The 24,452-nt window shown below is 37.7% G+C and overlaps 1 long non-coding RNA gene across 4 annotated transcripts in view; it reads right to left on the reverse strand.

Annotated features, from left to right (window-relative positions):
* LOC125921730 (uncharacterized) overlaps positions 1 to 24,452 on the reverse strand; it is a 284,908-nt gene that overhangs the window by 173,279 nt on the left and 87,177 nt on the right. For all 4 annotated transcript variants that reach the window (XR_007457472.1, XR_007457471.1, XR_007457470.1 and 1 more), the window contains exon 2: positions 21,796 to 21,833. This is a non-coding gene — a long non-coding RNA (uncharacterized LOC125921730). The remainder of the gene's footprint in view (positions 1 to 21,795; positions 21,834 to 24,452) is intronic.

The following is a 24,452-nucleotide window of genomic DNA, read 5'->3' on the forward strand; positions in this document are numbered from 1 at the left end:
AGCAGGATATAGTATTCAAAGTTTTAGTTCATAAGAGAAAATTGGTTTGAGTCCATTATAAAGGGGAGTATGGCACTTAACTCTTAGCTCACTGCCTAAGGAAAGACTTTGAAGTTACTTCAACAGGAACATCTATGGAATAGGATGGCATGTGACAGAGGACAAAATTCTTCAGGTAAAACTTCCTGAGAAACAAGTTAAACAAGCAAAGATAGAAATGTTGCACTAAAAGTATAAAATTGGTCCTTAACTAAATCAAGAAGCCCTGTTTTCTGCTTTCTTCTTTTATGGTTGCTAATTTTGCCCACCTTAGACCAGAATAATATATTATTTCCTATAATATAATACATTTACTTTTCAAATGTCAAACATTATACTTACAATTTTAGAAATATCAATGTCTTACAAATATGCATTGTTTCTTTTCTTTCTCAAACTGTTACAAATATGCATACTTTATATGTGCTCTGTACGTGTACTACATATGTTCTTTTTAAAAACAAATTCGCTACCATAATTAAGTAACTGAATTCACATTAGTGAATATTGAGCAACTGTTTATACAAAACAAACATTCTACTATTAAAAAAATCCTATAAGTAATTCATGGAAATTATATATTTAAAATGCAATTCCATTTAAAATTTTTTGATTTTCATACAACTGTTTATCTATGCATAGGATGAGACTCATCTTGTTACTTATTTAAAATGCAGTGGTTATTACATTGTAAGAAACAACTTTGGCTTTCATGAACAGTGTAAGTAATTATCTCAAACCAAATATCCTTAACTACTCTTTTGTCCTCTCAAACTTGAGAAGAGAATTTTAATTTGCTAAATAGCTGCACAGAAATGGAGAATGGCCTTTTATTGTTGTGCAAAAGACCAGCTTCTATGAAAACTGCTAAGAAGCATTTTCCTGCAACAGGATATTATGAGGTGTAAACTTAAAAAGGCTTTTCTATCACCAATATTGAAACCGGGCAGATGTCTGCCGCATATACCACATCTGCATTAAGAGGCAGATTTCCCGAACTGGTGACTATTGGGAACATTTTAGATGATAGCACAAGATACTCATTGATTATTTTGCAAATGAAAATTTTAGTCCCCTTGACAATTTTGGTGGTGTTGTGGAAGATGGCCTTTAAAATGGAAAGTACAAGGCAAATAGCAAACCAGATTCAAGACCATAAAGGAAATTAGCAGAAGCTGAAGGCTACACATTTTATAGTAGCCAGTAGCTGGGTCCTATCATGGATGCATCTTCCTCAAGACATGCTGGGATTCCAAATGGTCTGGCAAGATCAGGAAAGATGCCAGAAACTAGCCTACCTGAGTTAGGAGAGACCACTTGGTTGCAGATGCAAGCTAGGGGAGAATAATTAACGATAGAGCAAAGTGTGCTTAAATTTCAGGCACACCCAAATTCAAAGACTATGTTAACTATGTGCTAGTTGTATAGTAAATAATCTATTCTGACATCTTAAGACTTAGTCTTCTTATCTGAAAAAGAAGGATTGAAGTACAGTCTACCTTATAGAGTTATGATTGACATTTAGTAAAAACTAAATAAATGGTATTACCATTATTATTGTTTATTATTGCATAAGCAGTTAATAAAGTAAGACTCAATTAGTTGTTAGTATTTAATTAGCATGTGAGCATTGTACAATGGTGTACAAACAGCAAGTTTCTGGAAGGCGGTGCTGTTTGTTACCACGTAAGTGGTAGGTCTGGTCACTCTTCGATGCAAGTGTAAGACCTCGGTCAATCCTTGGTAGTACTGGGGACCTTGGTATTTAATGAGAGATATGCCTTAGAATTTAATAAAAATACACCTTTTCTTTTTCCTTTTTTCTGAAGTAGCTCTCTACTGATTCTGGTGCTTAACCTAAGGTGAGAGCCTCAACCACAAGGAGAGAAATTTGTTAAGAGTTAAGCAGTATATCCAGTTAGCACCATGCAGACTAAGATATAAGGAAGCTGGAACATATATTCAGAAGCCAGTCAATGGAAAAGACAAAATATGCAGATTTGGCAAACTCAACAGGGATTTGAGAAAATCTCATCTCTACAGACATGTCAGTCTTAAGAGTCTTAGCCCAGACCCACTGGCTTAGGAAAATTCCTCATGCTGATGGGCCATGGCCTTTATTCTATTACAAAACTTGTTTAGGATTATCAAGAGGGTCAGCCTCTGCTGGAGACAGGTTGCCATGGGTTGATTTGCACCCCTCCAAATTCATATAATTAAGCCCTGACCCCGCTACCTCATAATATAACTGTATTTAAAGATAGAGCCTTTAAAGATTAATTAAGTTAAGATGAGGTCCTTAGGGTGGCTCCAATTCAATCTGACTGGTGTCCTTATAAGAAGAGGAATTTGGATACAGACATGAAAAGAGGGAAGATGATGTAAAGATACAGGGAGAGGATAGCCATCTACAGGTCAAGGAGAGAGGCATGGAACAGATTCTTCCCTCACGGCCCTCGGAAGAAGCCAAACTTGCAGACGCTGTGATCAAACGTCTGGCCTCCAGAACTGTGAAAAAGTAATTTCTCTATTTAAGCCACCCAGCTTGTGGTATTTTGTTTTGGCAGCCCTAACAAACTAAGCCAGGCCTTCATGGGCTCAGGAGGTTCTCTGACAGGCAGAAAGAATGGAAGTGTTTCTACTCAGTTCACGAGTTCTGGCCAGAAATAAAAAATTGGGACCCAAAGAGACAAATTAGTTCAAAAAGTAGAAATTTAAGGGAAAAAATGGGCAGAACAACAGTTTCAGTTTGCCAAGGGCTGTTGGGCAGGCTTCTTCCCAACCGTCCTGTGAGGTGTCTTTGAGCCCTCACCAAGCACCTGGTATTATTTGGGCACCGTTAACCAGAAAATTTCAGCAATCCCCATACGATTAAGACTAAGCAAAAATTGCTTCTTAACACTTACCTGCCTTCTTAAGTAAGAGACACTAGGACCTAAATAGATAAGCTCTGAACAATGGCAAGGTATTCTTGATGTGTGTGTGTGTGTGTGTGTGTCCCCCTTTGAGAAAAAAAGATGACTGGGTTTGCCCATGGTTTTCTTGTTGTCATCTTTTCATCTGTCTTCACTTAATCTGATAATGCAAATCACCCACACACATACCTCCTATCCCCATGCTTTAAGGAAAACCAACGTTTTGCACCAAAGATGCCTCAAGAACTATTTCTGGTCCATCAGCTCCAAACCCCAACACTTCAAACCACATCAGTAGCCGTATCAGAAAAACTACCAAGAGAGTGAGCTAGAGAGTAACAGTGGGAGAGTAGCTATTTCATAGGATAGTCTGTAAAGACCTCTCTGATGAGATGGCATTTCTTTCAAACTTGACAATTGGACTGTAATCATGGCAAATTCTGTTCCATGGTTAGAAGAGCATTTTCGCTATAAGGTACAGTGTGAAAATGACAAATTTCTTCAACCAAACCAAAGTTACATGCCTCATATCCTTCTAAAAGCACGAAGATCCCCTGGACACTAAAAAGTTCATGTAAAAAGAAGATAAATGATTAGACTCTGGTGCACAGTCTTCTAGCCTTATGAAATTCCAAACTCACTGTAAATAGCTTACAGAAATACGCAGTTCATTGGGTTCAGTGCTTGGCAAGGCAGCACACGGCACTTAATCCCAGCCAAAGCACTACCTGTACATTCCAGTCCACAAGAGAAATAAATTTCAGCATTCAATTATCAGCTCTAGTCACAGTGAATAGAAAAAAGGGAAAGATGTACTTCGCCAGCATGAGAATAACCCGAGTCTCAAGCAGGTTAGCTGCTTTAGTAAGTTTTCATAAAATACTACATGGTTCAGCCAATGGTATAGCCAAGTGTATATAATATATACAGTGATTTCTAAGTTTTAAATGACTGTAATTTGCTTGATTTTGGGAATTTTCCTTTATTAAACAAGCTAGAGGTGTTTATCCAGGAAAAATCACAAGATGCAGAAAAGCAAAAAAAAAAAAAAAAAAAAAAAAAAAAAAAAAAAAAAAAAAAAAAAGGTAAAAAAAAAATGACTGCAGTGGTAGATCAAAGGTAGTAATGGCCCCGGTTTGTTACTCCTTCCTGTATCTACAAACTTAGTCTGTAGCTCTATAGTGCTTTCCCATTCTGTGCTAGGTCATTTGACTTGCTTTAGGCCAATGAGATTATGACAAGTGTGATGCAAGCAAAGGCAAAAAAGGCACTTGCATGATTGAACTCACTTGCTCAGACTCTCTGCCACTATGATACGAAGGACATGCCCATGCTAGCCCTCTTGTGCCAGGAAGAGGAGAGACACAAGGACCAGAGCTCACTTGCCCCAGTTATCCTAGTCAAAGTCATCCTAGAAGACACTTACACTTGTAAGAGATCCTAGCCAAGATCAGCAGAGCCATCTACCCAACCTACAGCTGACGGTAAACTCAAGATAAGCCCAGTCCAGGCCTGATCAGCTGAACCCTGCTGACTCAGAAGCTAAAAAAGCACTTGCCACTGTATCCCACTGAGACTGTAACAAACTTTATTAGGGAGAATTGTTGTGATAATCAATTTCTGATATGCTGACCACCCTGAAACAGAACAATTTAACATTGCTCTAACTTTACTTTAGTTTTTTGATCAATTTATGGACTTTTTGAAGGTTAAAGATAACTACCTTCATCAGCATAGAGCACTGTGAGTTCTAGTTTCCAGGATTTAATCATCACATTGGGGTAGAAGGGATATTAGCAGAGAAAAATCCAACTGTAGTTCTGACAGTAAAGTTTACTAGGGTAAAATAAGCAATTTCTGATTTGCCATTCAGGCAATCAGCAAAGAAAATCACAGGGAGTTGGGAAGAGTAGACTGTATCATCAAGTCAGGAGAGTAAAATTAGCTAGATGTACAGAGTGAACCTGAAAGTAGGGTTGGGTTGGAGGAAGGTAGTCCAAATGGAAGTGACACTTAGGGCTCTTGCCAGGCAAGCAATTAGAGCCAACTGAGGTAAACAAAAGAACTTATTGGAAAGACTCTGGGTAGCTCACAGAATCAAAAAAGAAGACAACACAGCAAGCTTAAATAATATAGGAAAAGGGTACCCTTAGAAAGCTCAGTAATACTAATATGTCTCTTTTGGATGCTTCCTCTAGAACAAGTCAGTTTTAACCACCTTTAGCTTAAGTTGTTATTTTGCTCAGAATCAAAAACCTGGCAAAGATTATCCAAATGGTCTCAGGTTATATATGCCCCTCCCCCACTCAGTGAGCAGGGGAAGGGGAGATAGACACTGTGATTGACAGTGTTAAAAAGGATAAAAAAAAAACCACAAAAAACAAAATGGAGTCATTTGCCCCAGTGTCCCCCCCCACCATGACAGCAAACCAAGACTTAATTACAGTTTCAATCTACCCCAGGAATGTAACCTTTTAATGGTCAATCTGAATTTTGGTTGAATTTTATTGTTTAACAACAGCTACACCAGATTCATGGAATGAGTAGGAGGAATATCCATAAACTAAGGGGAAAGTGTTTCGGGACAGGCAAGAGGAATAAATGCCTACTAGAAACCAGAAGAGCAAGTGCAAATGTTCTAGTTTATATGAGACAATAAAGGGGAATAATCTACCTACTTTGGATTGGTCCCCGGTAGAGAAGGGAAATGGTCTATTTGCATCAAAAGATAGACGTCCCCCAGAAAGGTCTCTCCATCTAACTGAGGGCTGCTCTTCTATTGCCCTAAAGGAGTTTAGCATCTGGGAGATGTCCTTGCCATGAAATTATGATTGTTTCCCAGCATGGCTCCCAATGGCTCAGAGAGTACTGGAAAACAATCCTGTAAAAATAGCTACTCCAACACATATAGATCTGAGACAAAAGGCAGTGGGGGCCATATGACTGACTAGGACAGGTAGAAATGAATCTGACTATAATTCCTAAGCAGAAATTCTGTATACCCCATTTTCTTTTTCTAAACAAGGTAGGCTAAAGTATAACATGAAAAAAAGTAAATTTTAGGGCTTCAGTTGGGAAAATTTTTACTTCTCACATGTGCTAAATTGATCCTTGTGTCGTGCAAATTTCTCCCGCCAAATTTATCCTACAGTGATCCAACAGGGATAGGTGATCAGCTAAACCCCCCTTCCACATTTGCAGGGCTCGGGGCAAGAGTATAAACGGGGGCTCATATTCCATCTGTCTAGAGATATAAAAAGATTTAAACTAAGTGTTAAATAACACAGGTTCTACTCTTCTACCTTGACAACTACTCCTGCAAAACAACCTGGGAAGTCAGGTTCAAATTTAGAATTCTCTGGCCATTTGGGGTGCTGGGCCAGAATACAAAGTGTATGAAGAACCTGCCCCAAGCCTCTGGCCTGAGGCATGCTCCAATTTTCTTCCTACCACAGCTCCATCCCACACCTCAAAAGCCTTCATGAACACACATGTAGAAATCCCAGCTCACCATCAATGCCCCATATCCGACAATCAGCCTTCCATTGGCCACACTGGGGAGCAGGGGTATATGCGCCAGTGCAGTTGTCTCCTCTTATGATGACAGTCCCCAGGAAAGGGTCTGTTAAAGTGAGCCCTGTGTTGTAACACCAAGATTGCCCCTCAGTGAAAGACGGGGGGTTGCCTCATTTTATGGGAGTGCAGTGGGCAGATACTTTTTAGTTTATCAGCCCCTTTAGGATTACTTCAACTGCAGAAGGTTGCATCACCAAGGCCATGCTCATTCTAGGCACAATCCACATTCAGTGACTGATTGATGTGCCCTCCCTGGGCCTTTCACACAACTGATCACTTTCTCCTCTTTCTTTCTATCTCATTCTGCTTTCTTTACTTTGTATCGCATCTTCTAGTTTTTTTTTCTCTTACCATTCTATACTCTCCATCTCAGTCTTGTTTGACTACCCCTTCTTATCTCCCTATAATCCTAACTTCAGAATGTCCCTGATACTTACCTGTTTGGGGCTGAACTGTATCCTTGTAAAATCTGTATGCTAAAGAAGCCCTAATCCCCGGTACTTTAGAATGTGACTGTTTTGGGAGTTAGGGTCTTTGAAGAGGTAGTTAAGGTAAATGAGGTCATAAGGAAAGAGACTACCAGAGGGGCACACACAGTGAGAAAAGGCCACCTGAGGACACAGAGAGCAGGTGCCATCTATATGCTAAAGAGAGAGGCCTCAGGAGAAACCACTACTGTGGGCACTCTGATCTTGGACCTCCAGCCTCCGTAGCTATGAAAAATAAAATTCTTTTTCAGCCACCCGGTCTGTGGTATTTTGTTATGACAACCCTAGCAGACTAATATACCATATTTGGATCCCTTCTCTTTTCTATCCACACATATTCCCTTGGAAATCTCATCCAAGAAGTTTCAAAATGTCATCTATATACTAGTAACTCCCTAATTTATACCTCCAGCTCTGGCCTTTCTTACATCCAAACTCATATCTGCAACCACCTACTTCCCTTGAATTCCCCAAGGGGTGTAATAAATAGATTTATTTAATATGCAGTTTATTTAATATGGATATTTAGTATGTAGAAAGTTGGGCTCTGAATAGGCCTCCTCAAACCTTCCCTTCTCTCACCCACTTCCCCAAACCACAATTCTTCCAGTTTCTCAGCTCAAACACCTTGGGACTGTCCATGATTCCTAACCTCTCTCACATCCCATGTCCTATCCATCCATCAGCAAATTCTGTAAAGTTCAGCTTTGGAATATATTCAGAATCAAACACATCTCACCACCTCGACTGCTAAGACTCAAGTCCAAGCCACAGTCATCTTTCTCCTGGATTCCTGCAATAACTTCCTACCTGGTCTCTGCTTCTACCTTTGTCATCCCAAGAACTATTCTTAGTACAGTGGCCAGAATAATTGTTTTTATCCATGAGATTCTTCTGCTCGAAACTCTCCAGTAGTTTCCTATCAAACGCAAAGCAAACAGCAAAGACCTTCAAGTTCCTATGTGCTCTAACATCTGGTTAGCTCCCTAACCATTCTCCTCTTCTGTCACCTTGCAGCACCACACTGGTCTTCCCCATACTTCTGCATGCTCCAGACAGGCTCCCACCATGGGGCCCGGGTATTTGCTGTCTTCTCAGATGGAATATTTTTCTTACAAATAGTGACATGGTTCACTCCCTCACCTTCTTCAGATCTTTATTCAAATGAGAACTTCTCAATAAGGTCACCCCTGTCCATACTGTCTGAAATTACAACCCCAGACATTTCGTATCTCCCTTACTTTTTTCTCTTTGGTACTTATGAACTTCAGTATCTTATTTATTGTGTTCATTTTCTGCCTGTTGCACTAGAATGTAGCTCCCTGATGGCCAGAATTTGAGTCTGTGTCCCCATCCCTCACAACAAGGTACCTGGCACCTGGTCAGCACTCAATACATAATGGCCGCATTAGTTAAGTGAATGTTCTACAGTGGGAGGGGAAGAGCTCAGCACTGCTGGAGAAGAAGGGAAAGGATAGTGTCTTCATTTAGGGTTCCCCCAGAGGAGAGCCCAGACTAAGGACTTGGTTACAGTTGGTTTATTAGGAAGCTAATTTTAAGAAACAGGAGTGAGGGAGTAAAGAGAGTCAGAACACTGAAGAAGGAAGGCCATAATATGTTGCATTATTAGAATCTCCGCTATTGGCAGAAAGAGTGGGATTCTGCCAGAAATCCTGAGAAGCACAAATGGAATGCCTCCCAGAATTGATCACCCAAAGGATGGGCGACTGGAACATTTTTTCACTGATTCCCATCTCCTTTCAGTTTAGGGCTCCCCCTGATGCGAATCCCCCGCCCCATTCATGTACCTTTGGGCTATCCAACGCCAGCTAGCTAGAAGACTCATGTGTTGGAGAAGGCCCTGGGGCAGACTGCAGACAGCAGCAAGCACTTGAAGCAAGGTTCTGGCAGGGAGAGATGAGTCTGACCTTTCAAGATCTATCTACCACAGCTGGGGTTGAAATCAGATGAGAACCGAGTAAATGCAACACAGACACCAAGGGCCTCTGTTTCAGATGAGGACAAGCATAAGGAATGTTAATATTTGTGACTATCACTGAATGAAGATTTCTCATTTTGCCATAATGGCTTCACAACAATAATACTCCCAAATATTCTATTCATACAGCACTTTCACACATATTTGTGTCTCCCAGTTTCTCCATGAAACAACTATTATCATTATTTTTCAAGACTAACAAAAGGAAGGGAAGAATGATATTTCCTATAAAGCTACTAATGTAGCAATCAGAGATTAAAAGATAAAGATTTAAATTAAAACAATGAGAGTTTTGCCAAGCAAATTGGCAGAGTTGTTCTTAGCATCATATTCCCCAGCGTCGATGAGAATACAATGAAATGGCACCCGTCTATATGAAGAAGGGAAAACTCACACATCTCTTCCAGAGAAGAAGTTGAAAATATGAACCAAACATCATTTAAAAACAGTCATTCATTGCAAATTGGTGAAGCCACTCTGGAGGACAGTATGAAGGTTCCTCAAAAAACGAAATATAGAACTACCCTACAATCCCACAATTGCATTACTAGGTATTTACTCAAAGGATACAAAATTACAGATTCAAAGGGGGACATGCACACCAATGTCTATAGCAGCATTATCAACAATAGCCAAACTGTGGAGAGAATCCAAATGTCCATCGATTGATGAATGGATAGAGAAGATGTAGTAGATAGAGACAGAGACAGAGATAGAGATAGAGATAGAGATAGAGATAGAGATAGAGATAGAGAAATAGAGAGATGTATAGATAATATAGTGGAATGTTACTCAGCCATCAAAAAGAATTAAATCTTGCCATTTGCAATGATGTGGATGGAACTAGTGTATTATGCCAAGTGAAATACATCAGTCAGAGAAAGACAAATACCATGTGATTTCACTCATATGTGGAATTTAAAAACAAAACAGATGAATATTTGGGAAGGGGATGGGAGAAGAGGAGACAGGGAAACAAACCATAAGAGACTCTTAACAATAGAGAACAAACTGAGGGTTAATGGAGGGAGGTGGGTGGTGGATGGGCTAGAAGGGTGATGGGTACTAAGGAGGGCACTTGTGATGAGCACTGGGTGTTGTATACAAGTGATAAATCCCTGAATTCTATTCCTGAAACCAATATTGCACTGCAATAAACAAAATATAAAAATAAACAAAAAATAAGATTCACCATCTGTTTTCTAATATATATACACATATATATACACATATATATACATATGTATATACATATATATATACATATATATGTGTATGTATATTAGAAAACAGATGGTGAATCTTATTTTTTGTTTATTGTCTTACATTTCTTACATTTTCTTACATTTGTTTATTTTCTTACATTTGGTCACAATACTTTATTTTATATGTATTTTATATGTATATATGTATATATTTATATATATGTGTATATATATACACATATATATACATAATCATTCATGACCCTTGACCCAGTGATTCCCTCAAAAGTAGAAAATGTATATATAAAAATATTAGTGTAGTCTAATTTTTAATAATAAATAGTTAGAAACTACTGAAATGCCCAAAAACAGGATAGTAAAAAAAATATATGGTGTATTCATATGTTCTTATCCTTTGGATACTTTAAAATTCATATTTTTGAAGAATACTCTAATTTAGGTGACAAAGCATCTTTTAAAACTATTATGCACCATACTATAAATTCGGTTTAAGTATAACCATATACAAATATACACATATGCTATACACAAATATGGTAATCTGTATATTTATATATGTGCTAATATAGCTAATAGAAAAAAGCATGAGAAGAAAGTAAAAAAAAAAATATTAGTAGTGGGTAATTCTGAGTAGTTAGAGTAGTTACCTGAGTAGTCAATAATTCAAGGTACCTTTTATTTTGTTTGTGTACAGTTTTGTTTGTTCAGTTCTTAAATTTTCAGACATAAATTGAGAAATAACTGTTTCAATGTGTAAGAAAATCAGTAACAGCTTTCTTTATTTAAGGAAAGAGGATCGCTAAGTATTCCAAAGATAAATAAAATATCAAATAATCCATATTCCTTTCATTTGTACCCCTTACATTTTTAATAAGCTGTTTATGCTGTATTTGGAAAGATGAATGACTAGCCTTCCTTTGTGCAAACTAGAATTTTAAATAAATCAATATTAAGGAGGTAAAGAGATCTACTGAGTTCTTCTGGGGGAAGAAAAAACTGTAGATTATATCGATTGTGAAAATTCTTCAGAGGAAATGAAAAACAAGGCAGCAAGCTTTGTATTTCCTACAGATTCTTGCCTCCAGCTATGATATAGTTATCCAAGCTTCGTAGCTTGGGCAAGATCACAAAGGAGTCTGTCTGCAAAACGCCTCTACCGGTCAGGCAGGGTCACTGAATTACAGGATAGGAGCCAGCCTGAAGCAAAATTTGGAAAACCAACAAATTTTGTCTTCTGCACTGTATGTGCCACACGCACATGCACAAACCTATCCTTGTTTGGAGTCCTTCCTTCCACTCTGTGGCTGTAAAGCCCCCCGTCCGGTATCTGGGCACACTGTCACACTCACCCAGTTGTCAGAATTGGCCCATCACAGTTCATGCTGCCTTCTCAGTAATAGCTCAACCCATGTGACTTCTGCCACTGTTCCCCTTGTCTGTCCCCAGTCTCCAACCAGTCTGGGGAATCACTTTGTCCTTTAAAACAAATTTAAAGAGTTGACTGAGTATGAAAATTGGTTATGGGGTTTCCTTCTCCAGGCAGCAGACTCAGATTAACAAGGGCCTTCCAGAGGTCATGAGTAGGTCAGAAGTATGGTGACAGCCATGAGGACAGGGCAACAGGTACTGGTGTTTGACCAGTAGTGGAAATACTCTGGGGCAGGCAAGCCTTTTGAGTCACCCATATCAACAGCCAGCCATTCTGACTTGTAGTGCAAAGCCCTGTTCAACGGAGTAAATGTTAGTTAACTATAAGAATAATTAAGCAGCATTTCGCTGGAGTTTTGGGAACTCCATCCGCTGACTCTTTCCATTACACCATGTCTACAGTCAAGTTGGAGACTCACACAGTCTCATGTGCCCAATGGTCCTCACTGGGAGCAGCTAAGTGAGGAAAAGGATCAGAATCCTCAAAAGGACTCAACGAGCCATCTTCTGAACTTCTTCAGCAAAATAAGAGTCTCTGAGACAAAAAAAAAGAAAAGAGAAAAAGAAAAACTGACTGCTCCCTGGGAGCCCTACGTGCTACTCAGTCTCTTGATCTTCTACCCCCAGGGAGAATGGGCTCTAGTCGGTTTCACAGGATTCTCCAAGGCATAAGACAGGTGAGCTACAGATGCTAAGTTGAAATATGAAACATCAGTGCCATCCCATAATCGTACAACATGGCCAAGATAATGGGTTCCCATCAGATCAGGCATTTCCTACAAAAGCTACTGAATAAAAGCTATCAGGTCATGGTTTTCTTTCCTCCTCACCATCTCACTTAGGTCTTTCAGGACCAGAAGGTCTACCAGGATGCACCCGAGCAAATGTCGCCCAGAAATAGTGAACCCAGGGCAAGCTGATTCATACTTTTTGTCAAGGATACTTTAGATCATTTGAAAGTAAGAGGGGTCATTATGCTGCATTTTCTCGTTCACAGTGAAGCTACAGGACACAATCACTCAACCTGCCTACTTGCTGTCTGGTTCAAACAAACAGCATCACCTGGTAGTGCACCAATATTTTTAACTCTTTCCTAGTCGGCTGCCTTTTCCTTCTCTCCCCTCTCCCATCAACTCAAAATGTATCATTTTCTTGAATCTCTCAATCCAAATATCACCCCCTTTAATTCCCCAGTGACTCACTGGCGCATAAGTAACAGTGTTTACGCATGGGCGTCTCTACTTCTCCAAAATGCCTTCCTTGTTATATCAAAGACATGACCTTTGAGCTTGGCACTTACGGAACATTTAGTATTACTCGTTGAATAAAGGAAAGGTCCCCTCCCCCTGTCAGGGGCTTTGCACTTCCCCTGGAATTCTTTTCCCACAGCTTTCTGGATGTCTAGCACTGTCTCATCCCGAGGTCTTTGACTCAACTGTAACTTTTTATTGATATTTCTTTTCTCTAAAGAAGCCCTCGGCCCCAGTCACTCTCTTAGGCATCGTATTATTGATTTTCTTCATAGCAAAGGTCACAATCTGTATTTATCTTATTTCTTTTTTTTTTTATTTTTTTTAACGTTTATTTATTTTTGAGACAGAGAGCATGAGCAGGGGAGGGTCATAGAGAGAGGGAGACACAGAATCTGAAGCGGCCTCCAGGCTCTGAGCCGTCAGCACAGAGCCCGACACAGGGCTCGAACTCACGGACCGCGAGATCATGACCTGAGCCGAAGTCGGACGCTCAACCGACTGAGCCACCCAGGCGCCCCGTGTATTTATCTTATTTCTTTCTGTTCTTTTTCAGTAATGCCTGGCTTATGAATTATCTGAGAGCAGGAACCTTGCAAGTGCTATTTACAGCTTCCTCCTTAACACCTAGAACATAGAAGGCATCAGATTTTTGTTGAAAGGATGATTACCAGGTCTGGGTTGACAGCAGTTTTGTATTAGGACTTTCTGCCCAAGACATAAACTGAGAAATACCAGACATCCAGCCAGTAGTTTCTCCGTGTGAATGTTTTTGCCTCCATGCTAGGTCTGCACTTACTTGTTAGGCCTGTGAGCTGTGACACTTGATACAACAACATAAATCTTCCTAGCCTATCTGTGCAAATGGCTCTACACAGGGAACCATGGCAAACCCATCAGCCGAGGTCCAAATTCATGTTGGACGTGTTTACCAGCCAAGTGGTACACAGCTGAAAAGAATGCTGAAGATTTTCCTTTTAGACACATATAATTCCAAGGAGGCTTTGGTTTATTTTGTTCTCATATATCCCACTTTTTTTTTTTTTTTTTTTTGGCGGGGGTTAGGGGGAGCAGAGAGGATTTGGTTCTTCCATCAAAAATGTCTGTTAAGTCTTAAATTTAAATGTATTTAATCTTGTTCTAAACTTCCACAAGAGCAGTAATGTTTTTAGGAATGAAAGTTATATCTATCTACATGTCAGGATTACTTACCACACTAAGTATTTGAATACATTTGCCTGTAAATCTCTGCATGTACACAGAGGAGCCTTAAGAAATCTAGAAAAGTGCACCAATATTTTTCTTTTTGCAAACTTTATCTTATTCTAAGTGCTTTGATGCTTTCTAATAATGGCAAATCTTATTTTAATGACACAACCCTCCAGATAACATCATCATGAAAACTGGCATTTTTAAAATTCTCTTTAGGACAAAGTTATGGCTTTGGAACATATGTTCATTTCCCTTAAGAATATAACATATCTTGGGGCACCTGGGTGGCTCAATTGGTTAAGTGTCTGACTTAGGCTCAGGTCATTATCTCACGGTTTGTGAATTGGAGCCCCACATCAGGCTCACTGCTGACAGTGTGGAGCCTGCTTGGAATTCTTGCCTGCTTGTGATTCTCTCTCTCTCTCTCTCTCTCTCTCTCTCTCTCTCTCTCTCTTTGTCTCTGTCTCTCTGTCTCTCTCTCTCTCAGCCCCTCCCCTGCTCAAGCACTCTCTCTCTCTCAAAAATAAACAAACATTAAAAAAATATATAACACTTCTTGATAAAGAGAACATGTTTTTTCCCATGAAAATATTTTCCTGCTTCTATTTTGTATATACTTGTTGAACAGCCCATTTTAATTTTCTGTCAAAAGCTAATGTGGAAAACATATTTTGTTGTGGCCAATTTTATTTCATTTGTCTTATTTTAATTTTTGTATGCAAATATCACAAAGCCAGTCAGTCAGGAGAAGTAAATTTGTGAGTGTTTTTATATAAACCATTATCTGCTTAAAAGTAAAAAGCAAAAACAAAAAGTAAAAAGCAAATTATTTGTGGGGAGATGAAAAGCCAAGAAATCTAATATAAAATATGACTTTATGTATAATTGGTCAATAAACATTCTAAACCAAGTAGGCATTTTTTATCAATCTATTTTGTCAATTAAATTCACTATTCTTATCAAAACCAGTTTATACGTCTACTCACCAGTGAGAGACAGACCATCAGTGATAAAGTCTCTCAACCACCCTTATTGCTACATTTCAGCCTTCCCAATAAAGCAAAGGCTCCCTAGCCTGGCATCCAGGCTCCTCAAGATACAACACGTGGGTCCTTTTCCCCTCACTCTTCCCCGCACTGTATTTTCTAGGCACAATGGACTATTCTCCATCGTCAGATCACTGGCACGAACACTCTGACTTCTGTGCCTTTCTGCATTATGTTTCAGGCTTTATAATTCCCAACTATCCAGCCCAGACAAACAATTAATTCCTCTGTGTCCCCATACAACTTGATATATCTACTTATCAAATTAATTGTTCACAGGTCTGCCTCCCCATCTCCCACCTCCCCAACTCCTCTGGAATAGCAATCACGTGGTATTAGTTTTTGTATTCCTAGTAACAGATCATCATGCGAGCATATTCTGAACAGTGAAGCACTCAAAAGTTGTCTGAACTTTGTTAAATTAATTGTTTAAATCTGCATTACTGTTTCTGCTTTGGTCTGATTTTGCCAACTATTGCCAAAGAAAGTTACAACTAATAAAAATACTATCTGTTAATTCTCGGAAGACTTAAATAATGGTCAGAGAAAACTATAGAATTTATATTGCTATGTATTTAAAAAAAATCCTGGGCGCCTGGGTGGCTCAGTCAGTTAAGCGGCCGGCTTCAGCTCAGGCCATGATCTCACAGTTTGTGGGTTCAAGCCCCGCGTCAGGCTCTGTGCTGACAGCTTGGAGCCTGGAACCTGCTTCAGATTCTGTGTCTCCCTCTCTCTCTGCACCTCTCCCACTCACACTCTATCTCTCTCTCTCAAAAAATAAACACTAAAAAAAATTTTTTTAAAGCCTTATTGACTGACTGTTATGTCATTTATCCGGGTGAATTGATCAATTGAGTATCTTCCACATTCTCTTTAAAACAGAGGAGACATTATGTGTATTATTCTAAGAACTAGGGGGAAATATCAAAATCCCTTACTCCTTACTAATTCTTACTAATTTAAATAATTCATATTATGTGATTAATTCCCTGAACCAGGAGTACACTAGGAAATCAAGTGAAGATGAGTGTGTTTGCTGAAAGACCTGATGAAAACATTAAAAAGGATAAATTTACACCAAGAAATTATGCATCTATTATTAGCAATCTATGATTCATATCAGAGCAAAAGCATAGATCACATTAGCTGTCTCTGTCAATCTTCTAACATAAATTACATTTCTACCTCTGTTCAAAATGAAAATTTTGTCTCCCCAGTACAAACAGAAAATTGCATAAAATCTAGCTCTTTTTGCTATGGTCAGATCTATTAATATGGAGAGGAGTGATTTTGTTTATGGCCATAACTTCATGTTCAATTTCACTGGAATATAAAGACACTGGTGGAAACACTGGGGCTCAGGGCTTTGCAGTGGCACAGAAGGTGAGGCTCTCTTAGGCCAGGTGACTGTCTTTGCCGCCAGTGTAGTTATAATGACAGATCACTCTCTCTAGGACTACCATTGCTACGTGTCTTCCAGGATTAATACATTTACTAGACAGCCAAAATGTTAAATCTTCTATGTTTGTACGTATGGCTGTGTACTAAGATTTATTTTTCTAAATGTCTATTAAAAGAGCAAGTCGAACGACTCTACCAACCTCTAAAAACTCTCCGACTGTGACACTGTGTACATCCCTAAATTAAAGACAATCTTTACAATCCCAACAATATAGGAATGAAATAATTTAAGGTATAGTTAGCAGAAGAATGGGTAGGAAGTTAAAACTAAAGTTTGGATGATGGAAAAAATTCTATATCAGAAATCTTACTAAATCATTACTATTTAAGACGAAAACAAAACTTCAAATCATTCTACATGCTGCAGAGGAATTAGCTATATATTTTTTTGTCAATATCAAGAAAGGGACAGAGATTCTGTGAAGGATGGAAGAAAGAAAACTCACATCTGTGGGAGTGTTTTCTCCAAAAGATTTACCTATTCAACATTTTGATTCCTCATTTATACATCCCACATCCTGTATTGAAAGAATAAGATTTTCAAATTATTTGAAGAATGGAGTAGCTAATATATTTCCATTTTTCCACTGCAGAATAAGAAAAGTAAATTTTCTCTAATGGGATACCAGCAGGACTGGTTTTGATTTTCAGAACATTGCTCAGCCATAAAAAAGAATGAAATCTTGCCATTTGCAATGATGTGGATGACGCTGGAGAGTATTATGCTAAGCAAAATAAGTCAGTCAGAGAAAGACAAATACCATATGATTTCACTCGTATGTGGAATTTAAGAAACAAAACAAAGGAGCAAAGAGAAAAAAGAGGGAGAAAGACACAAACCAAGAAACAGACTCTTAACTACAGAGAACAAACTGATGGTTACCAGAAGGGAGGTGAGTAGGGGGATGGATAAAATAGGTGATGGGGATTAAGGAGGGCACTTGTTGTGATGAGCACTGGGTGTTATATGAAAGTGTTGAATTACTAGATTTTATACCTGAAACCTATTACACTGTGTGTTAACTAACTAGAATTTAAATTTAAAAATTTTTTAATAAAAATTTTAAAAATAAATAAATAAAAATTTTAAAAACTAAAAAAAATTGCAATAGTCAATCATTTGATTAGCTTAACCTTCTTTTGGACCAGTTTTTATAGGAAACAACATTCGAGAAGAGTGGTAAAGAAATAAGGCATGAAAGAATAAAGTAACAATTTTTATTGTTAGTGTGTAGTAGTTCTTAAACTCTCAAAAACACGGAAAATAGCATAAGAAAAATCTACTTTAGAGAGAGGTCATAATGATATGCAGAATGTTACCAAATTGGATCCTGCTCATTTAAGACTATAACCTTGTGGCCTTTCTCAGAAGCAGAATTCAGCACCTGATGGTTGTTTCATATTATCTGTACATACATCAATGTGTAAAGACATCAAAGTGAAATCTGAAAATAAATAGCAAAGCATAATACATCAATATCTGACAGGATCTTTTTCCCATTATAGAAACTATACAATATCTGTAACCTATTTAGTGAGTTACTTTGGGCAAAAATTACACAGATGTGCATATACATACACACACTGACACTCACACACATACACACACACACACACACACACACACACACACAAACCACCCTTCTTTTTAATAATTGTTTTATATTCTAGGGGCGGCTGGATGGCTCAGTTGGTAAGAGCATGCAACTCTTGATCTCAGGGGGTCGTGAGTTCGAGCCCATATTGTGTGTAGAGATTACCTAAAAATAAAATCTCTTTAAAAATTTAAAAATTAAAAAAATAAATCTGTTTTCTATTCTAAAGTTTCTCAAGATCATAATACTATACAATGCTACTGCCCTCTCCTCTGGAGACTAGATAATAAGTCAGTTCATAGTGTGGATTTGGAAGTCAAAATACTCAAGTTTAAATCCCAACTCTTCCATTCAATATGTATGAACTTGGGAAATTTACTTAATGTCTCTATTTCTCAGTTTTCTCATATGTAAAATGAGGATTTTATCTATTCCTTATGGTTGTAAAGAAGATTTTGAAATATGAAAACAATAGTCTATAAATATGAATATTGTAATAAAAGTAACCCCTTTAGTTCCTACTCTGAAATACTGTTAGAAATTTAAAAGTAAACAAAATTTTCATTAATGATGTGAAAAAGCCACAATTGGTTTATTTTCTTTTTCCAGATACGACTTGTAATTATTATCACAAATGATGTTTTCTGTAAGCAAGCTTTGATTTGTTACTTATATTCTATGTTCAATGTTAGCTAATTCATTCATTTAATTACTTATTTAGAGGGGAAAAAATCCCAGCAAATAAAATTTAAATATGTTCAATATTAATAAATCTCTACTATCCACACACCAATCAAATTATTTTAAAACATAATTTGTTTCTAAAATAGCTACACTGTAATTACTGAACTTTAGGCTAAAATATGTTATCATTCCTTCATAACTTATCAGTCATTCATATGTTGGATAATGTCTTCCTAAGACATAAGAATTATAGGATCGATCTGGATTACATAGTTAACCAATACTCCAGTTTTGTTTTATTTGTTAAGTCAATCATGTTAAGATACGGTGATAAGTTGTCTAAATTCCATTTGAAGTAGAAAATAATTGGCTCTAAGTAGACTTTGAAAAGTCAAATATATATATTGCAATCCCTAGACAACCACTACGTAAACTATATAAATATAATTGAAACTGGAAATCAACAACAGGTAGAAAGCTGGAAATTTTATAAGCATGTGCAAACTAAGCCAACACACTCTTAAAAAACCAATGACAGTGTGCCCAGATACCGGACCGGGCAGCTTTACAGGCACAGAGTGGATAACACATGTCATCAGGATTTGTAGAACACATCTAAGGCTGTGCTTAGAAGGTAATTTATAGAAATAAATGCTTATGTAGATAACCCTAGCTTTAAAAAGTCCCAATATACAAAAATTTCCTTTACCATAGTTTAAATAAATAATATCAGCCCCCAATAACACTGTTCAAATTTTAATTGCTACAATATATTTACTATGAGTAATTGCATGACGTGAAAACTCCATAAATCACTACATAAATAACGGATGCACATCATGATAGGTGACCAATCAACTACTTCTTCCAAAGTTTGTCAATGATTGGTCACTGTACATCAGTTATTCAGTTCATGCACATACAGCAGAAAGTATAATTGTGTTGTCTCCTTGTCTCCCAGTGATAAACCCATCTGGCATTTTTTAAAATGTACAATCAAAAGAGAAAACTGGCCAACAAAGATGAATGTGTAACAAAAAATAAAGTAAAATTCGAATCCAACATAAATGGGATTATAGAGGAAATAGCTGGCCATGGAAATGTTGACCATGCTGCCATTCAAAAGGCTCTAAATATGCAGCCACATGAATTCAGTAAAGGTGAGTGTGTTAACAGAAATGAGGACAGTGGTAGTGAAAACAGGAGAAAGATGCCTCAGAAGAGATGACAATGACAAAACTTCACATTAAAGGAACAATTGGAAATACTTTACAATATTTGAGGTACAAAGGATAAACTGTTGGAAACCAATCGCAACTTAGAAAGCAATGAGACAAACTGCCAAAGCACAGATAAGATGCTTGTTCTCACTGTAAATTATGCAATGAGAAGCTCACAGTACTTCTATTGCATTTTTATAAACAAAAGACTTCAATTCTCAAAATTCATAATGTCTTAAATTGTGGCCTATTAAGTAAGTATTAATTTCACTTTTTTTTTCATTTGCCAAACATTTATAATCCACAGCAAGACATATTCTAATGTATTTACAAAAAAAAAATGTTAACAGTCATGGAAAAATCAAAAATGTTCCTATTGATTACTAAGATTACTTTGAACAGTTTGACCTTACACGGTCATTTTTATAGTGCAGCACTACCAGGCAAAGAAAGGACCACTTGTATTAGAAAAAAAGGAAAGTCATAACCCAATAATATAAGCTCCCACCTTAAATTACAAAAAGGAAAGCAAACAAAACCAAAGCAAGTATAGGAAAGAAATAATAAAAATGAAGGCAGAAACTAATGAAACAGGAAATAAAAGAAGGAAAAAATGATAAAGTCAAAAGCTCATTTCTTAGATCAATAAAATTGATAAATCTCTAGTAAGTCTCACAAAGAAAAAAAGAAGAACAGAAATTACCAATATAAGGAATGAAGGAGAATATGTCATTACAGACCTTATTGACATTAAAGGAATCCTAAGATTATACTGCAAACAACTCAGTGCACATAAATGAGACAACTTAGGTGAAATAAAACAATTCCTCAAAAATGTATGCAAAATGAAATAGACCCCTGAATAGTCCTATACCTCTTCAATTTAATTTCTGGTCAAAACCCTTCTGAGAATGAAATATACAAGTATAGATGACTTCACTAGTGAATTCTATCAAACGTTTCAAGAAGAAATAACACCAGTTTAACACAGTCTCTTCCAGGAAAGAGGAAAGAAGGGGATATACCTCCTGACTCATTTTATAAGGGCAGTATTACCCTAGTATCAAAACCAAAGTGGGTAGGAAAAGAAAACGACGGACCAGTATCTTTCATGAAGTAGACACAAAAAGATCCCCACCAAAAAAAAAGCAAAACAAATCCAGGAATATATAAAACTAATACACCCTGACCAATTGGAGTTTGCCCCAGGAAAGCAAGGCTGGTTCAACATTTAAAAATCAATCAATGCAATCTATCATGTTAACTGTTAACACAGCCTAAAGGAAAAACAAAACAAAACAGAAACAAAAAACAAAACAAAACAAAAAAACCACGATCATATTAGCTGATGCAAAAGAATATTTGACAAAATTCAATATTAACTCATGATAAAAAAAAAAAACCCTCAGGAAACTAGGAATAGAATGAAATATCCACAATATGATAAAGGGCATTGATGGATAACCTACACCCATATAATACTTAATGGTGAAAGACTGAATGCTTTTATCCCAAGAACAGGAACAAAACTAGGCTGTCCACTCTCGTCACTCCTATTTAATATTATACTGGAAGTCCTAATCAGAACAATAAGGGGTGTGGGGAGCGGGCAGTCAAATAGATCATAAGGAAAAAAATAAAATTGTCTCTACTCACAGAAAACATGATTTTCCATGCAGATAATCTCAAGGAATCTACGAAAAAAAAAAAAAGTCAATGTACAAAATTCAATAATGTATTCCCATCTACTAATAAAAAATGATAAGCAATAAAAAATGATTTCTTAATATACACATAATAACTGCAAAAAAATATAAAATCTATGTTCGTTGATTGCAAGACCCAATACAGCAAAAATACTAACTCTGCCCCAGTGAATCTACAGATAAAACACAGTTGCAATCAAATCTCCAGCAGGATTTTTGTTTTGTAGATATGGACTAGCTGATTCCAAAATTCACATAGATGAGCAAAGCCAAAGTATTTTGAAAAAGAATAACAAATTGGAAGAATCACAATTGTTAGGCCAACAATAAAAATATACTACAGTGTCGGTGGAGAGATAAACATACACACAGTTCAATGAAACAGAATGGAGTTTAGAAATAGACCTCCACAGGGGCGCCTGGGTGGCTCAGTCGGTTGAGTGTCCAACTTCGGCTCAGGTCATGATCTCGCAGTTCGTGAGTTTGAGCCCCACATCATGCTCTGCGCTGACAGCTCAGAGCCTGGAGCCTGCTTTGGATTCTGTGTCTCCCTCTCTCTCTCCCCCTCCCCCACTCATGCTCTGTCTCTCTCTGTCTCTCAAAAATGAATAAATGTTAAAAAAAAATTTTTTTTTAAAAAAGAAAGAAATAGACCTCCACATATATGGCCAATTGATTGTCTTTGATTATCTCCTTCCCCCCGCACCAAATCCTCTGTGTTCTACCTATCTATCCCTTCCTCCTCATAACCCCTGGCAACCACCGATATTTTTACTGTCTCCACAGTTTTGCTTTTTTGAAGAATGGCATATAATTGGACTCATACAGTAGGCAGCCTTTTCAGATTGGCTACTTTCATTTAGTAATATGCATTTAAGGTCCATCCATGTCTTTTTATGGCTTGATAGGTCATTTCTTTTCAGCACTGAGTAACTGTCCATTTTTTAGATGTACCACAGTTTATGTTTCCATTCACCTACTGGACATACTGATTGCTCCCATGTTTCACCAACTATAAATAAAGCTGCTATAAACATCTGTATACATGTATTTATATGGACATATGTTTTCAAGTCCTGCGGGTAAATATCAAGGAACGTAGCTGTTAGATTGTATGGTAAGAGTATGTGTAGTTTTTATAAGAAACTGCCAAATTCCTTCCAAAGTGTCTGGACCGTTTCACATTCTCACCAGCCATGAATGAGAGTTCTTGTTGCTCAGTTTCTATACCAGTGCTGCTCTCAGTGTTTAGGATTTTGGTGTTTACTGACACCACATTGCGGTTTCAGTTTGCAATTCACTAATGACACACGATATTAAGCATCTTTTCATATGCTTATTTGCCACCTGTACATCTTCTTGGGTAAGGTATCTGTTCAAGTCCTTTTTTGTGGTTGTTAAATTCAAGTTAGTTAACATACAGTGTAGTATCGGTTTCATGAGCAGAACCCAGTGAGTGATTGCTTACAACACCCAGTGCTCATCCCAACAAGTGCCCTCCTTAATGCCCATCACCCATTTAGCCCATCCTCCCACCCACCTCCCCCCCCCAGCAACCTTCAGTTTGTTCCCTGTATTTAAGAGTCTCTTATGGTTTGCCTCCCTCTCTGTTTTTATCTTATTTTTCCTTCCCTTCCCCAATGATCATCTGTTGTGTTTCTTAAATTTCAAATATGAGTGAAATCATATGATACTTGTCTTTCTCTGACTTATTTCACCTAGCATAATACACTCTAGTTCCATCCATGTTGTTGCAAATGTCAAGATTTCATTTTTTTGATTGCCAAGTAATATTCCATGGTATATAAATACTACATCTGCTTTATCCATTTGTCAGCTGATGAACATTTAAGCTCTTCCCATAGTTTGGCTATTGTTGATAGTGCTGCTATAAACATTGGGGCATTGAGCCCCTTCAAATCAGCATTTTTGTATCCTTTGGATAAATACCTGGTATTGCAATTGCTGGGATGTAACATAGTTCTATTTTCAATTTTTTGATAAACCTCCATACTGTTCTCCAGAAGAGCTGCACCAGTTTGCATTCGCACCAACAGTGCAAAAGTGTTCCCCTTTCTCCACATCCTCTCCAACATCTGTTGTCTCCTGAATTGTTCATTTTGCCACTCTGACTGGTGTGAGGTGGTACCTCGTTATGGTTTTGATTTGTATTTCCCTGATGATGAGTGATATCGAGCATCTTTTCATGTGGCTGTTAGCCATCTGGATGTCTTCTTTGGAAAAGTGTCTATTCATGTCTTCTGCCCATTTCTTCACTTCATGCAGTATTTATTTTTGGGGTGCTGAGTTTGATAAGCTCTTTATAGATTTGGGGTACTAACTCCTTATCCGATCTGTGATTTGCAAATATCTTCTCCCATTCCGTTAGTTGCCTTTTAGTTTTCTTGATTTTTCCTTGTTTAGGTCTTATAACGATTCTTTTAAGCTTATTTATTTTTGAGAGAGAGAGAGATAGAGCATGAGCAGGGAGGGGCAGAGAGAGAGAGGGAGACACTGAATCGGAAGCAGGCCCTAGGCTGTGAGCTCTGAGCACAGAGCCCGACATGGGGCTCGAACCCACAAACTGTGAGATCATGATCTGAGCCA

This window comes from Panthera uncia, chromosome C2 (assembly GCF_023721935.1).
Source record: "Panthera uncia isolate 11264 chromosome C2, Puncia_PCG_1.0, whole genome shotgun sequence".
In the NCBI taxonomy this organism is placed as follows: domain Eukaryota; kingdom Metazoa; phylum Chordata; class Mammalia; order Carnivora; family Felidae; genus Panthera; species Panthera uncia.